The sequence below is a fragment of the Anas acuta genome, chromosome 1, assembly GCF_963932015.1.
Source record: "Anas acuta chromosome 1, bAnaAcu1.1, whole genome shotgun sequence".
Classification (NCBI taxonomy): Eukaryota; Metazoa; Chordata; class Aves; order Anseriformes; family Anatidae; genus Anas; species Anas acuta.
Genome location: NC_088979.1, coordinates 127,613,083 through 127,619,082, shown reverse-complemented (window position 1 = coordinate 127,619,082; position 6,000 = coordinate 127,613,083).

The window sequence follows — 6,000 nt, the reverse complement described above, 5'->3', positions numbered from 1 at the left end:
TGGCTCACATTTGCACAGCAGGGAAAACACAGGAAACAGCTTTCAAGATATGCTGACAGGATCAGGAAGGGGAACTGATAGCAGCAAAATCTGCTTTTAATAACTGCAATGCTAAGCCAAGGGTGGATCTAAACTGGTCCTTGCTAAGAGAAATTTTTTCTTTCTAGTGGACCTTGGCATATTGGTGGGGCTGCTAATCCAAAGACAAAGGGACCTTGATGTGAACAGTTTGGCAAGCGGCGCCTTTACTGGTGGTTCAGCTTCCTGCCTTATTTCCACCTTCAGTTTTGTTTCTTTTTCCATGGTAACATTCTTGATCATGAGCACTCCATCCTTCAAAAACCCATAAAAGATGGGTGTGGTTGATCTAACCTTGGGTGCTAACTGACCAGAGCATCACAAGGGAGAGCCAGAGGACAAAATCTACAGCTTCTCTTCTCAGAAAGCAGCTGAACAACAGCTGTGTCTGCGATGTCTTTTACATAGGGCAGTTGTCTGGGAAAAGTTAATTGTTAATTATCTTACCAGACAGGTGATGAAGTATTTTCCCTATACTTAGTGCACTTGCTTCTGTCAGGAACAAATTCTTAGTTAGCCCACAAGTGGTACAAGTTTCCAGATGTATAAAAGAAATTCATTTTCAGTGAGGTCAATAACAAGTGGGGCACTGCAGGTGCCTACAGGAAACTGTCCTGTTTATGCTTAACATCTGTATCAATAAGCTTATAGAGATAATGGACTGCACTCTCCCTGTGCTTGCAGGTTACAGCAAACTGGGTGGACCAGTCAACATGCTTAAGGGCAGGGCTGTCATCCAGAGAAATAGACATGCTGGAGGAATGGGCCAACAGGGACCCTATGAAATTCAACAACAGTAATTGCAAAGCCCTGCACTTGGGAAGAAGTAGTCCCACTACAGGTTGAGGACTGCCAGGTGAGGAGGTGGGCAGCTCTGCTGAGAAGGCCCTTCGTGTGGGGGGAGGTCTGTGTAGACAGCAAGCTGAACATAAGCCAGGGGCGTGTCCTGGCAAAGAACACCAACAGCATCCCAGGCTACATCTGCAGGCTATTTACATAGTGGATTAAAGAAAATCATAATACTTAACTTGTCAGCACTGAGTAGACTACATCCAAAATACAGTGTCCAGTTTTAGGCTCCCTTAATATCAGCCATTGACAAACTGGAGCGAGCTCAGTGGAGGACAACTGAAATGGTCAGCTTGCTGGAGCATATGCACTGTGAGAAGATGCTGAGGTTGTAGTGTTTGTCCAGACTGGAGGAGACTGGGGTGGGGTGTGGAGACACACACTCACCTAATAGCAGCCTTCCAATATCTGTAAGGAAGTTAGCAAAAATAGAAAGCTATTTCATCTCTGTCCTCTCTCTTCAATATATTTACATTAAAAAAAAAAAAAAAAGGAAGGTGGCAAATATAAATGTGCACACCATGCAAGAACCTTCATCCATGCGTGGAGGAAGAGCAGCAGAACCACATATTGCGTGAGAAAGATGGGAGTGGGAAAAAAATCCCTTTCTGTCCCACAAACACAATCTGAATGCTTGCACAGCCTCCAAGCAAATTAAAATACAAAAAAATACAAATTCAGTGAAAATAATTTTCTTTGGATAGTGGCTAGGGTGATTCTAATGTTTGAGGGTCTACAACTCATACTAATCCCATAGAACAAAGCAAAAGCTTTATAAGAGCAGAGGTTCCTGGGGGCTGTAGTTTCCTGATACCAGGGACAGAGCAGCTTCCCCTAGAAGAGACACTGTTTAAGAAGTAGTTTCTCATTTATTGCAGACACTATGATGATTGAGGCCAGAGTTGGACTGGATACAGAAGGGCAGCTGGGTTTTTCACCCTAGGTCATGAAACACAAAGTAGGTCTCTGCTTACCCTTGTGATGTGAGAATTTTTGCCCAGCCAGTATACTAACAAAAACTGAAGACAGACATGTGGCAGTGGTTAATTTGGGCTTTGCCCTCTCTCTTCTCTCTGCCCCATACACCCAACACAGCACAGGCAGCCTTAGTGCCATGGAAGATGAGGACCAACCAACCTGTCCTGTAGCACAACACAGCTATGCAGGCTACAGGACTGGCCTCTACCCGAAAGAGGAGACAGACTTCACTGGCATGCCCAAACAATAATGATTTTTCTGTCTTCAGTCTCACTGGTAATAAAGTCACAGTGAATCACAAAGGATGAATGAGTCCCATACAAGAAGGGGCAAAACAGTAACTTCTATTGAGCACCCACTGCCACTTTTAACATCTGACTGCACACTGTGCCCTGAACAGCCTCCACAGAGCATGCACAACTTGCTGAGAGCCAGCCCTATCCCCCCTCTTTCCCTATGGCATGGCTGATGGTGGGATGTAACCTGACATTCTGAGGTGCCAGCCTCCCTGCTGGCCCCTCACTCTGCAAGTGGAACCACGCTGGAACACAGCGTGAGGTAGCGATCACAGAGACTGAGGAACCCCAGCAGCAGAGGAATGTCAAGGATAGCAATTAGACAGATTCTTTTAATTACAGCTCTCAAACATTTCCAGCACTGAGGTGAGACTGTGGCTTTGGAAAAGGCTGTTGAGTGCTGCCTCAGCTTTCCACAAGCAGAGGCGGTATATGCATAAGCTGAAGGTGCAGTTTGCATCAGGCTTCACCTATTTTTCAAGCTGAAAAACCTGTCAAGCAGCAAAACTTCCTTGGCTCTCCTCCACCCATATTCCTTCCTTGTTCCAAGCCCCAGAGCAGCATCTCAAGACAAACTCCTTGTTATCAGCAGGACCTGCCATGCTAATGTTGATGCAGCAGGAGCCATTTCTTCAGTAGGACAGAGCAGCAGAAACACAACCATCCAGTGTGTGGCAAGTTAGGATTAAATGTCAGTGTTGAGAACAAGGCATAAAAGGTCACTTCTCAGCCTGAATATCTATTCAACATTAAATAGGCAGTTAGAGAAGAGAAGCATTCAAGTGCCATGAATAGCTGCCTTGTGGATTCATTTTGTAGAAGACATGCATGTGGAAGCCTGTGTCCAGCAGTGGAAAATCTCACTAATCTATTTTTATCATTGCCAGCAAAGTCTGGCAGCTGTCTAGATGTTCTAGGTTCATTTAAAAGTGACTTTTGATAGGGTTCAAGGTCCTCAATGCTGACAGTTCAAATTAGGTCATTTCCTCAGAGCTGCCAACAGGCAGAAACTGAAGAGGTGGCTATCTTATAATCATCTTAATTATACAGTGGCTGTAGGCATAAACCACCCTCTAAACATAGAAGCACAGTGAAACCCAGCCTGGACTGTGCTAAGTTTGTGCTTGTGCATGTTCTCCTCAGCTGGACAAGCAGCTGTCCCTGAGGGACGGCAACCCCCTCACCAAGCCCTCCCAGGAGCCCATGAAACATCCCCCAGAAATAGCAATCTGACTCACCTTTGTGACCAGCATCTTAGTCCTCATCACTTTTTTCCCTGCCCAGTTGTTCCTAGCCCAGCTCTGTGACATATGCTTGGACTACGGATTTAGCCAGAAAACACTGGAGTAGTGGAAATATATGAGCAGTTCCTAAAAACTGTCTGCAAACATTTCATAGTCTTTTGTCCTGATGGGTAGAAGGGACATGATAGTCCTGATCCAGATAACCTGTCAACATAAATCCTTGGTTTTGCTACTAAAGAATTCCTTTCCTGAGTCATAGATAACTACAGCTTCTCTCCACCCTTTACAAGTCTATTAATTGCTGAAAGTCAGAACATGAACCAATGGTTTCAAGTTTTTTTTTTTTTTTTTTTTTTTTTAAATGTCCGGTTAGATATATTCTCCCTCCCAATCTGTTGGCTTGCACCTTTCTTTCCACTACTGTCAGCTTCTTCCCACATCCCATTTCTACATTTCAGGGACCCATTTTCATTATACTTGATTCTATTTCTGGTGTACTAGGACTCCTTTAAAATGACAGTGTGCTGTAATACAGAAGTCTTTCCCAGCTCTACTTTAAAAAGAAAAGCTCTTTTCCCAGTGATAAATCCAGTTCCTGTGGAAAACCAGGTTTGCCCTACCTTCTTCCAGCACTGCTGGCCATACAGCAAGCTTGAGGCTGTTTCTGAGGCAGGCTAGGTCTGATTTTAAAGTATCTTTCTTCTGGTAAATACCTCAGATTCCTGGATCCAGTCTTCCCAAGAACTTCATAAAGTCCTTGCCGCTTGGCCAAACATCTGAGCTTGCAGCAGCATATGCTGTTTCCTGGTACAAATTTCCATATTTTGTACACTTATTCTTCCCCACTGTCCTTGGCTAGCTTACAAGAAATGAATAGCCATACACTTTAGCAGATTGGCTTTATCTTCCCTTGTTTTCCTCACAGCAATGGAAAACAGGCAAAGCTGACAGCAACCTCGAGTAATACAGTGCAAAACCCACCAATGCCTCCATACACACAAAACAGAAACCAGCAGCAAGCTGTGCTCTTCCACTTTGCCACATGCATTTTGGCATTGTGCAATCTCTGTGCATCATTCATTTGACAGCACTACAGGCAGTGCTTTATGTTACTGCATGACATAAGACTTACTCCCATGATCAATTAACAACTCTTGTGGTATCCCAGTCCAAGCAAGTATCTAGACCAGGGCTGCTGTTACCCCACTGTTATCCCACAGCTCTTTGCTATCCACAAAGATTTCCCATATGTAAATATATTAAAAAAGTGACATATCTGGCCACAATATTACTCCATGTTAAGCAAACTCAGTGCAAAGGATTAGCACCACATGTACTTAATTAAAAAAAAATCAGTTTACTTCTGTAAACAAAGCTACTTATGGCTTTTTCCTTTCTTCTAGTTGCTGATGGGGAAACTTAGATAGTGAAAAAGACGCAAAGTACTTTAACTCTTGCACATTTTCCCTTATGTTATAGACTTCACAATAGACACCACATTCCACCTCCAGCATCTTCCTGCAGTCCTTATGAAACAGTACTTGCTGCTCTTCTGAGCCAGCCACCCAGAACAGACCTTTCCCTAACAGTGGACTCAAGTGTCCTGACTCACTTCACACTTCCTTCACAACATTAGTCACTTCTGACATGGCACCTGCATGGAAAAAAAAAATCACTCTAGTATTGCCTCATATGCAGTGTTTTCCTTTCAGTAGTGTAAGTCCCCATTATCCCTTAACAGAAAATCTGTTATCCCTTTTGTACTCTTAAGACTCTACATATTACTATTTCACACAATATTCTGCTCCAGGTTCAAGATAATCCCACTACTCAGAGAGTCAATGCTACAAACTGTGCATTTTTTTTTTTTTTTTTTAAAATCATTGTCATCACTTAAAACCAAGTTCTTAGGAAAATGGACCCAGTTGCTACTTAAAGTCAACTTCCTCAGAAGCATTTGTTTCTGAGAAATATCAATTCCAGACCAGTCTGCAGGTCTGAGGACTGCAACCAGGTTTTGCACCTATAGCTCATATTATTGCTAAAAGGAAAGTATTATTCAAGTAGTCATCAGTAGCTCTCTTCTCTGATAAAAGATTTAGCTATTTGTTCATTACTCTGAAAGCATCATCTACACATACAGAACGTTTAAGAAAGGCTAAAGACTGTGCTATAGTACTTCAAAAAAAAAAAAAAAAAAAGGATGGGGTTGGCATCACAGCAGTGTGAAATGATACCAGAAACGCTGTAGTTAAGAAGGCAATGTGGTGAAGTAGAGATTAATGCACACAGGAAATCCAAATTCAGCTCCTGTAGAAAAAGGCAACAGTGGGAGGTGTAAGCTTAGTCTTCTGGCTATTCAATCGACTTCTATGCCAGTTTGAGAGCTTCCACTACAGCTGATGCCAACCAGCTGTACTCATGCTGTTACACAAACCCACCTCATGAGCTGAGGTGCTAAGCCTGCAGTTGAGTTCATTCAAGTCTTTAAGATAAAGAAATGCATGCTTTCCAGCTTGACTTTTTTAAATTGATTTTTTTTTTTAAAGAAAGTA